Source organism: Amia ocellicauda, chromosome 5 (genome assembly GCF_036373705.1).
Source record: "Amia ocellicauda isolate fAmiCal2 chromosome 5, fAmiCal2.hap1, whole genome shotgun sequence".
In the NCBI taxonomy this organism is placed as follows: domain Eukaryota; kingdom Metazoa; phylum Chordata; class Actinopteri; order Amiiformes; family Amiidae; genus Amia; species Amia ocellicauda.
Window position 1 is genome coordinate 2,612,039 of NC_089854.1, and position 9,716 is coordinate 2,621,754.

Consider the following 9,716-nt stretch of genomic DNA (forward strand, 5'->3'; position numbering starts at 1 on the left):
TGTCGTCACCGCGGTCTGAGGACACGGCCCCGGCTCTCTGGGGTTTGAGTAACTCGGGACAGAGACGTTTTCCGTCCCTCTCTGGACCGCGACACCCCAGATAGAGCTCAGCCGTGGGGCGGCAGTGAGTCGCCTGATTCACAGAAGGCCAGGCTACGGGGGGCTGGGGTGATTACAGACAACACACAGGAATTACTAGCGAAGCAAGCCTGGATTGCCGAGACTACCCTAATTTATAAAGACAGGACCTTTGCATTGCCAGTTTTCATGCCTTTTTTTTTTTTTTGCATTTTGTGCTTAACTGGCATTTCTTTTTCTCAAGTCATTGGGTCTGATTTCTGTTTCGTCTCTGCAATCTCTGTGTATTGGTTTTATTAATGCAGAGTTAATGTTTTGTCATAAAACTGTGGGGGCTGTTTTAATGCGCAGTTGTCTTTTTTTCCTTCCTGCAGAGAACAGCAATTATTGGATGAAGACCGAAGTTAAGGGAAAACTAACATGATGAAAAAAGTAGGTGGAGAGCTACAAAGCTGCGAGGAAGTTCCCAGTGTCAGTATAAGGTCCTGTTGACGGCCCTAGCCTACTGTGTGGCTCAGGGGAGTCTTAGCTGACCTGTCCGTAGTGTTGTATTGACATCGCCGATAATTCGATGGCTGGCTTTGGTGTACTGTCCTGGCAGTAACCCAGAAGTTGAATCAGGCACAATCGCTCCTGCTCTGCAAATGCATTCCTGCATTCTGGTCATTCGCAACACACAAAGTTTAGTACCCACATGTTGCTAAGTAACACATTTTTATCAGTACTCTGATATGTACATGGTTCTCCTAAGCTTATCCAGACAAAAGTTTTGCAAGAGATTACACCAACGTATCAGACAAAGAGACCGACGAACAAACATCTGTAGCGAGCTCAACATCTGTCTTTAATGAAGGTCTTAATTGGGGATGGGTGGAGAGGGGGCCACACAGACTCTCTGTACGCTGTTTAATCGCTCTACAGCATCTGCTCCGTCTTGTCCAAACCTTGTTAGAGAGTGTAATACAATGGCACGATGGAAACAGATGTTTACATGGGATCCTGAACATCGCACATCCTTCGGTATTCCACCACGGCAGCAGAACCCGGCAGGAAAATCACTGCAATTAGGTAAAATGAGGCTTTTGAACTCTTGAGCAGAGAGATTTGAACCCTGCTTCTACTCCAGAGTCCAATTCGGTATCTAGGACTCAATTCTCCAAGTCGTTTGCCTTCCAAACAAATATCGGAGTCCCCAAGGCAGCAGAGTTGCTTGAAGGCTCTTATCTTTCTGCTTCACATGGCAGAAGTGGCCACCATGTGGTGGTGGCGGTGTCTTTTAAACACCCAGGAACCCAGAAAAAAAAAAAAAAAAAACATAATACACACTATATAATGGCTAAAGCATAAGTCAGTAGGTGTGCAGTATGTGAAAAACACTGACTGGAGGCGGTGAGGGGCATGTGGACAGTGGATTGCGACTCATGATGGTGTGGGTATAAAGTAAATGCCTCTTGTGCACATCTATCAACTCTTCGCTTGTGCAAATGAATTAATTCAATATGTGTTTATTTATTCTACTAAATTTGACAGCTTTTCTCTCAAGGCCAGGGGGCTGCTTCTCCCCCACCACTACACAGCTACAGCAGCGGCACTTTCTCCACTCTCCCCTTAGGGCAACTGATGCCAGCTCAACCTCGATTTTTACAGCGGGTCTTTCAGGTGAACTGGGTGACCGTTCCAGAAATATAATTTGGCATTCACGGTGCCAGATGTACGTCTGTTCTCAGACCAGCTCACCTAGTGTGGTGGCAGCGAGGCTTACTCGTTAACTGCGCAGTGATGTATATCGGCAGTTACAGTTGACTTAACACCTGCCCTATTGAGCCAGAGAGCCGAGTCGAGGGGGATATATCTGTCCAATCGTCACACTACATCTCTGGAGAGAAATAAAACATCATCGTCCCGCAGGATGAAGTGACGGCATGCTTGCAGTTGTTCCACCTCATCTGAAATTGACTATATCACACAATGCGGCTCTGTGGGGTTTGTATGAGATGTTCCAGCCAATGGTATGATGATAAGGAATCTACTTATAAGTTATGTGATGATCTAGGGACAACGGCCACTGCAATTGTAAAATGGGAAGTTTTATTCTATTTTAGTTATATACCACCTTTCAGTTTATCCTTGGGGAAAAAACCAGTAGCCAGTACTAAAGGGTTTTCAGGTCTGAGGCAACTCTATCAGGAAAGACCGACGTATTCATCCATGGGAAGGTTTTAAACTCTGGCAGACAATGTTAGGAAAATGTTTTTAAAACTATAGCACACTAAGATTATCTCAGCCGCCCTCCCACTCACCACCTTCCCGCTGCCAAAAAAAAACACATCTTAGTGCCATTGTGTTGGCTTGTTTTATTTCGAGCGAAGGGAGTTTGTTGGGCTTAGATTAGCCCTCGTTTAGCCCTCGTTTGTCTCTACTTTGTACAGGCAGGGATACAAATCTCTGAAGATCCCTTTTGTTATCTGCAAATCTCAGGATGCTACTTTATGCTACTGACATGTGTCGGACCCTCCATCCAGAAATGCAAGAACAAACAGCAATAATTACATCTGCAAACTTTGGCGTACTCTCATGTCTGTCAGCTCCAATGGAGAGTATCAGCCCTAAAACTGCCCCATTATGGATTTAGTTGTGTTTTGTGTGTGTGTGTGTGTGTGTGAAGTATCTTTAGCCTGCAGGATTCATCTTTTCTTTAAATGTGTAAGGTCTTACCTGCAAATAAAAATAATCCTGGCATGGCACAAATCAATATATTTCTCTCTATGTTTTTTTTGTGTGATATTTGTTGACTGACGTTACTAAAGTACAGTCAGAGCGAGCACACGCATGCACAGCTATATATGAGAGACTGTACATGTATTTCTGGCTGCAGTGAGATCATACATGTGGCCTACCAAGAGAAAATGAAACCTGGGCTGTCCTGTTTCAATAGACAGAGCTGGAAATGCTGGAGCTAAGCACAGTCCTTGTGATGATGTACAAATGGGCAGACCTCCACTCATGTTGACATGCATAACCTGACGTGTGATACACCATTAGCCTTACATTATTTACCTGCTTTCAGTATGTTGCTCATTAGAACACCTTCCCAACCCTCCCCAGCCAAACACACACACACACACACGCACACACACCATGAACCTCTCCCACACAACACATGTCCAGACACACACATGCTCAGCATAACGCCACATAGAACACAGAACGCCTACGTGTATTTCACAGCCCCCCCCCCCCCCACACACACACACGCACACACGCATGTTCTGGGTACAGTTCCTTTAACACAAACACCCACGCGCTTTTCTCTCTCTCTCTCTCTCTCTCTCATCATCCACATATATGCAATCCTGTACCGGAGGTGTGTGTTCTGGAGAGCGAGATAAATAGATGCAGTCTGTCTCTGGGAGCAGCAGCGAACACACAAGCGAAACGCGCAGCCACAGAGACAAGGCAGCAACAGGGGGGATCGGTTTCCTTCATCTCTTCTCCTGCTTTTCTCTTTTCCTGTCTCTCTGTTCGGTAAAACGGCACAAGTGAGATTATATTGATCCCTGTCTGCCTGTGCCCACAAACCTACTAGGGCTTGCCTCAAATCATCCACTGCTTTCATGCACAGACTGTCACATTTGGATATGCTAATGTATACTTTTCTTTCTCTCTTTCTTTTTTCAAGGTATTTTTGTGAAGTGAACTAACAGCTACCTGTGACACCAGTTTTTATACCCAGACCAAGTAAATGATTTAGAACCCAAGGTAAAAAATAAACAGGAATCAATCCAACATAAAACCAGCCCGTCTCTCTCTCTCTCTCTCTCTCTCTCTCTCTCTCTCTCACTCTCTCTCCGATGCATCAGTCTGTAACCGCAGACTCGATATGGATGTTTGTCTTATGGGCAAAATCTGGGCATCAATGACAGTCCCTGGGCAGCATCCCAAACCCAACAGGATTTTCCCTTCCTCTCTCTCTTCCTTGTTTGTTTGTTGGTTTGCTTATTTGTTTGCTCGCTTATTCAGATTTCACACACAGGGAGAATTTGTGTTTCGGTTTACCCTGGGTTCTCCGGTTTGTGTATTGATCTCTCCAGTTGCCCGTATTACAAACATGTTCCCATGCAAAGCACGGAGAAGAACCTTATGAATGAAGATGGAAATCAGAATAAACTTCCCTACCGTGCTGCGAGAAGAGCCAGAATATTAAAGCATCCTCAGGTCCTTGCTCTCATTCCCTCTCCTCTCTTCACCTCTCCTGGATTTTGTTTTGCTCGGTTCTGGATTTAAATTCTGCCCCTCGCCTCTCCACAGCAGAATATCACCACATCTCCCAGTCTTTCACACAGATCGCCCCCCCCCCCAAAAAGAAACAAATCCTTTTATTTCTGACAGTGTAGGCGACTTGAGGATAGATCTTTCTGCCTCTCTCCCTCTGTCTCCCTCTCTCTTGCTCTCTCTCTCTCTCTCTCTCTCTTTGCTGTTACTGTCAGTGGCTAGCGCGTCGAGCAGGAGAGATAGAGTGGAGAAGAATTCAGCTGAGATTTATTTATTTTTTTCCCTCCTCTCAGGCTTGTCTCCTCCCTCCCTCTCTCTCTCTCTCTCTCTCTCTCTCTCTCCCCCTCCTCCCCCTGCTCTATTCTCCTCCGCTCTCTCTTTTTCTCTCTCTCTTTCACTCTCTCGGTCTCCCCCTCTCTTGTCCCCCTCACTGCATCTCTTGCTCTCTCTCTAACCCTCACTTTCTACTCTCATTCATTTTCTTTCTCCCCCCACCACCCCCACTCCCTCTCTCCGTTCGACAGCTCTGTGAAATCTGCTATTTTGCTGTCACTCAGTCCTGGCTACAGCCACAGTTGTAATTGCTGCTTGTTTTCTCAGTGGCACAGAGGAGGCCAGCCGCTAGACTGAAATGAGTCGAGCTCCCCCGTTCCCCCGTCTCTTGACAAGTCGTGCCATCGCTATGTGACATACATTTTTACAGGTTGTGTACAAATGGCACAGGGATTGGGAGAAGCGGTTTGTGCTTTGCTGAGTGCAGAGCTTTCTGAAAGGCACGAATTGCTTATCCACGAGGACTGAGCGGCTTCCCTCCGCGTGCACACGCTGCAGCGCCGGCCCTTAAATTCATAGCTCGACACCTCCTGTCTCTGAAATTGCGATAACCCGAGCCCACCTTTGAGCGATGCTCCCCGGCATGTCTCTGCCTCTCAGCCGAGCCGCACAGTGCCACCTAGTGTCCCTGGCTGCGTTAATTGCCGCGAGTCTTCAATTATGCAATTTACAATGGATGCTTCGCCGATGTGAATCTTTTTATCTCCCACCCCTCCCCCCTATATTTAGTTCAGTGTCTTAATATATTAATTGATATTAATATCTTCAGGGTCTAGGCTCGTATCCCTGTCCACTCCTTGAAGTTTTTTTTCCAGTCAACTGTGGTCGGCAGGCATTCCTCAAGTGATGACGTCTAGTTGGAGATAGATCTGATTCAGTGGTTTTCAAACCGGTCCTGGAGTACCCCCTGCCCTGCTGGTTTTTGTTCCAACCGAGGTCTTAATTGCTTAATTGAATCATTAATTAAACTAACAAAGCAATATACAGTTAAATTAAGTATTTAAGTCTTTGGTTGGAACAAAAAATAGCAGGGCAGGGGGTACTCCAGGACCGGTTTGAAAACCACTGATCTGATTGATTGGGTGATTTGATTTGTTTTTTTCTGATCTGATTGCTTTTGTGTCAAATAACACAATAATACCTGCAAATGTACTAGAGATGTGATATATAAGATTAGGAGGCAGGTGAGCCAGTAATGAGGAGACTGTATCGGAAAGGTCATGTGACAATCGAAATGCTAATTGCAAGTCTGACCCATCCAGCACATTTATGTATTGAAATGTTTTCTGTTATTCCTTGACCAGCAGCCGTGTGTGGAATTGACTGCATCTGCAGATGTCAGCTTTTGATCTGGAGTATTGTTTTGGTGGTACAGATTAACCTTTGACACCTTCTGACAATTGACATATAAGTCTGTGACTGCGGCTGCCCTGGCGATACTCTGAGGCGGACAGGATGCCAACCGTGCTGATCAGCTCCCTGGGAGGAAACAAGGATTTCAAACTGGGAGCACAAAGGGGAGGGAAAACGCTTTTGCGATGCGCTAGACGTTGTTTATGTATTTATTAATAATGAGCTCCTACATGTGTACGATCGTGTGTGTAACGGCATCCGCGGTGCCGACACATTGTGCACAAAGCCGAGACTCGGTTGGATATCCGAGGACATCCACGGGAAGATTGTCACACTCCAGCGACCCTCTAAAGAAACCACTTTCCGCCATGGAGATACAGAACAAATGTAGCTGAGAACCAGAAAGATTTAATTTGATTTTGTTTATCCCCCCACACACATTCTCTTTTGTTAAATTTTTCCCCCGAAATTCCGGCAGGGTGGCGAGATGACACAATTCCTTGCACTGGAGGAAAACGGATCTTTTACATCAGAATTCCCTCTGGCAGAGATAAGGAGTCAATTTTCTGTTGATAGGACCAAGATTGGGTGACAGTTAATGAATGCTTTCAATAAACAGGGAAAGCAAAGTTACCCCTAAGGGATCGTGGTACCCGATGTGTAGCAATATCCCAGTTGCCATATTATTTACACACTCGTGAACTGCACAACAAAGGCACAGAGAAGGAAGTGTTTTTATTTTTTCTGCCATTGATTTTTCCCGATGTTGTGTGCAACAGAAGGTGCAGCTTTGGGAAACCGAGTTACAGAATCAATTTGTTTCTTGTCCTGAGAAAATTTCTTACAATATCGAGGGTCCATAAGAGTCTTAATACCACAGAGGTACTACTGCTGTTGAAAGGAAATCTACTCATTTGCCTGAAGAGAAATGTATCTGATCAGTGTAGACTAACAGTACTCACTTATGGATGTGAATGTTACTAATCTCAAAAAATGTCAGAAACTGCGGACCAGGCAAAGGAGCATGGAATGACGAAAAGAGATCGAACCAAAATATGTGACATCACTGAAAGGGTGAAAATGTTTCAATGGCAATGGACTGGACATACTGCAAGAAGAACAGACCAGAGATGGACAAAGGAAGCTATCAAATTGATCCCAAGAGATGTGAAAAGACCTAGATGATGACCACATGGAAGAGTTGAAGATGAAATCATAAACTTTGCTCAGTGTTTAGACCTAAACAAGTGGAAACATCTCCCCGGCTCTTGGGAAGGGGGCTTTGCCAGCGATTTCATCTGTATTAGTCAGCCTCCTTCATGAGAGTCTGCTGCTCTGACCTCTGCTGAGGCACATCCGTCACGCGAATCTTATCCAGAATGGCGATCGGATCACAGCGCGGGTCTGAAGCCGTGAGTGAATCAGCATGAACGCAAACGCTGCTGACAGATCAGGAGCAAAGACGATCAGACAGACTTCAGGCTGTGTTCCCACCGACGAGTTCATCCTCTTTATGGAGTCAGCATCATGCCAAGTACTATATAGTGCCTTCTATCGTACCTCGTCAGCGCACGTTAGGATCATGCTCAGTACCGAACAGACACGCTGCTGTTTGTCATGTAGATGTCTGTTATTGTAGTGCTTTCAGCTCAGATAAAGATACAACCGGATGACTGATGAGGTTTCTTTATTTCTACAAGAGATGCTCACCCACTCCGCTGTGTGGTCCCTCGCCTGCCCCTTTTAGATGGGATTTTGTATTTATGAATCTGGGACTGATAGAATGAATGTGTGTGTTTATATATTTTTTCCACATAGGTATTAAACATGTGCTTGAAATCCCGCCTTAAACTAGCTAAGATTCTTGTAAAGACCTTGTAAAGTAGAACCTAGATTTTCCCCGATAATGCTGATAGAAATATGGCCTACATGCTTCCCTTTGCTCAATCTTTTGAATAAATGTGAGCGTGCTGACCTTCAAGAGAGATCTGTCACAGCGCTGTTTCTCCTCTTCCCGTCGTTTGCATCGTTCTACTAATGGCTCGCTTGATTGACAAGATCCACCCAGCCTGGCTCCCAACCCTCTGACAGAGTGCTTCAGAAACCCGGCTGCCCAAATTCATTATCACTGCATGAAAAACTTTCGAGCTGCCTTCTCAGCGATTCGTGCGCGCGGAGGAGACATCGCAAGGAGCCAGTTAATTACACGAGCCTGGTCTGAACGGCCCTTGACTGTTGAAAAGGCGTGTTGCCCTCTGTTTTCTGAGGAGACGTTGAAATAGGTAAGAGAGGGAGGAAAAACTCTTCCTTTGCAGCAGCCGAGAGAGCTGCCAAAAACAGTGTGGAGACGGTGAACAAATCTGGCCTGACATCTGCCTGTTTTCTTGTGGTGTAGCAATATGCTGAGGGCTGGAATGTGAATTAATGTGGTATTTCAGCACACAGGGAAACCCATTTCAACACATTCCGGCAAATGAAGGTGGCAGGCAGAGGCGTCAACGTAGATATGTGGTCTTGATCAGGTTGTAATTTGTTTTTCTTTGCAGGCATCACACAGGCTTCTTTCGGGGAAAATCTGTGGAAGAGCACACATAACATAACATCCCCCCATTTTCAGATTGTGCCCTGGTTGAGTAGGGTTGGAGTAATGAAAGAGAATCACTCCCAAGCATTACACCCAAGTGGACAATGTGGAGCAGTTGACATGAAAGGACAGATGATTCTTAATGGATTTTGCTCTAGAGCTCAATTTCCTCTATCTTTCCTCTGAAAGCCACATGTACCATAAGAAAGACGTTTACCTTTAAATCCTACGCAGGCTTATACGGTTAGGATTCAGGCTTACCGACTGGCAGATTTCCTGTTTATTTGATCTATTTCATTTTTATTGCGCTCTAGTGTTGAGGAAAGATCATACACCTGAAACCTGTGAACTTTACTGCACATTCAATACCACCAGCAGACCTGTTGTTATTTTTCTGCAGAGCAGGAATTTGTCATTTTTATTGGACAGATTGATCGGCTGATTGATTGGTTGTCGTGGCAAGGTTTTAGTCCTCCCTAGATTTGGGTTATGCATTAAACTGCACGTACTTGCTCCCCCCTTCAACCAGGCATACTCGCAGATTTCTTGTCTTGGGGTTAAGAGCAATACCTCCCACACTGTTAAAATGCACCTCTGCAAAATGATGCCAGCCTGCGTTTTTTTGTGTCAGCAGAGAGGTTTGTTTCTGGTGTCAGATTGAAATCCCTGCGTATGAACTCTGTAGAAAGCCTTTCTCAGAATCGTCATTGATATGCACTCTCTCTCTCTCTCTCTCTCTCTCAGTCACTCCATCTCCCTTCTCTCTATCTCTCTGTCTTGCGTGCCAGGTTTCTTTGTTCAAGGTTGTAACGTGACATTCCTTACTAGTGATGGAAAATCTGTGTGTAGCTTTTATAGTAGTCGCATGCTTTTAAACACTTTCACTTTATCCCCTTGTCTCTTCTCCCTGTCTGTTGTTGTGCATGTTGCACAAGTGTGGAACGCAAAACACAAAAGAAGGAGTACTGTCCGGAAATATTTGTGGAGCTCAAGACATTATTGGGGCAGTTGTTTTTGATCGGCACCACAGGGACTTACAGCAGTATTTAGCTGCAGCCACTATAACCACTCTGACTGCAATGAAAAATCACTCTTT

At 45.2% G+C, this 9,716-nt stretch overlaps 1 protein-coding gene across 1 annotated transcript in view; it reads right to left on the reverse strand.

Moving 5' to 3' along the window:
• lrrn2 (leucine rich repeat neuronal 2) overlaps nt 1-4,559 on the reverse strand; it is a 49,336-nt gene extending 44,777 nt beyond the window's left edge. The window contains exon 1 of the mRNA XM_066703213.1: nt 4,255-4,559. The gene's annotated coding sequence lies outside the window, so the exon portion shown is untranslated. The remainder of the gene's footprint in view (nt 1-4,254) is intronic.
• Nucleotides 4,560-9,716: the final 5,157 nt, after the last annotated feature.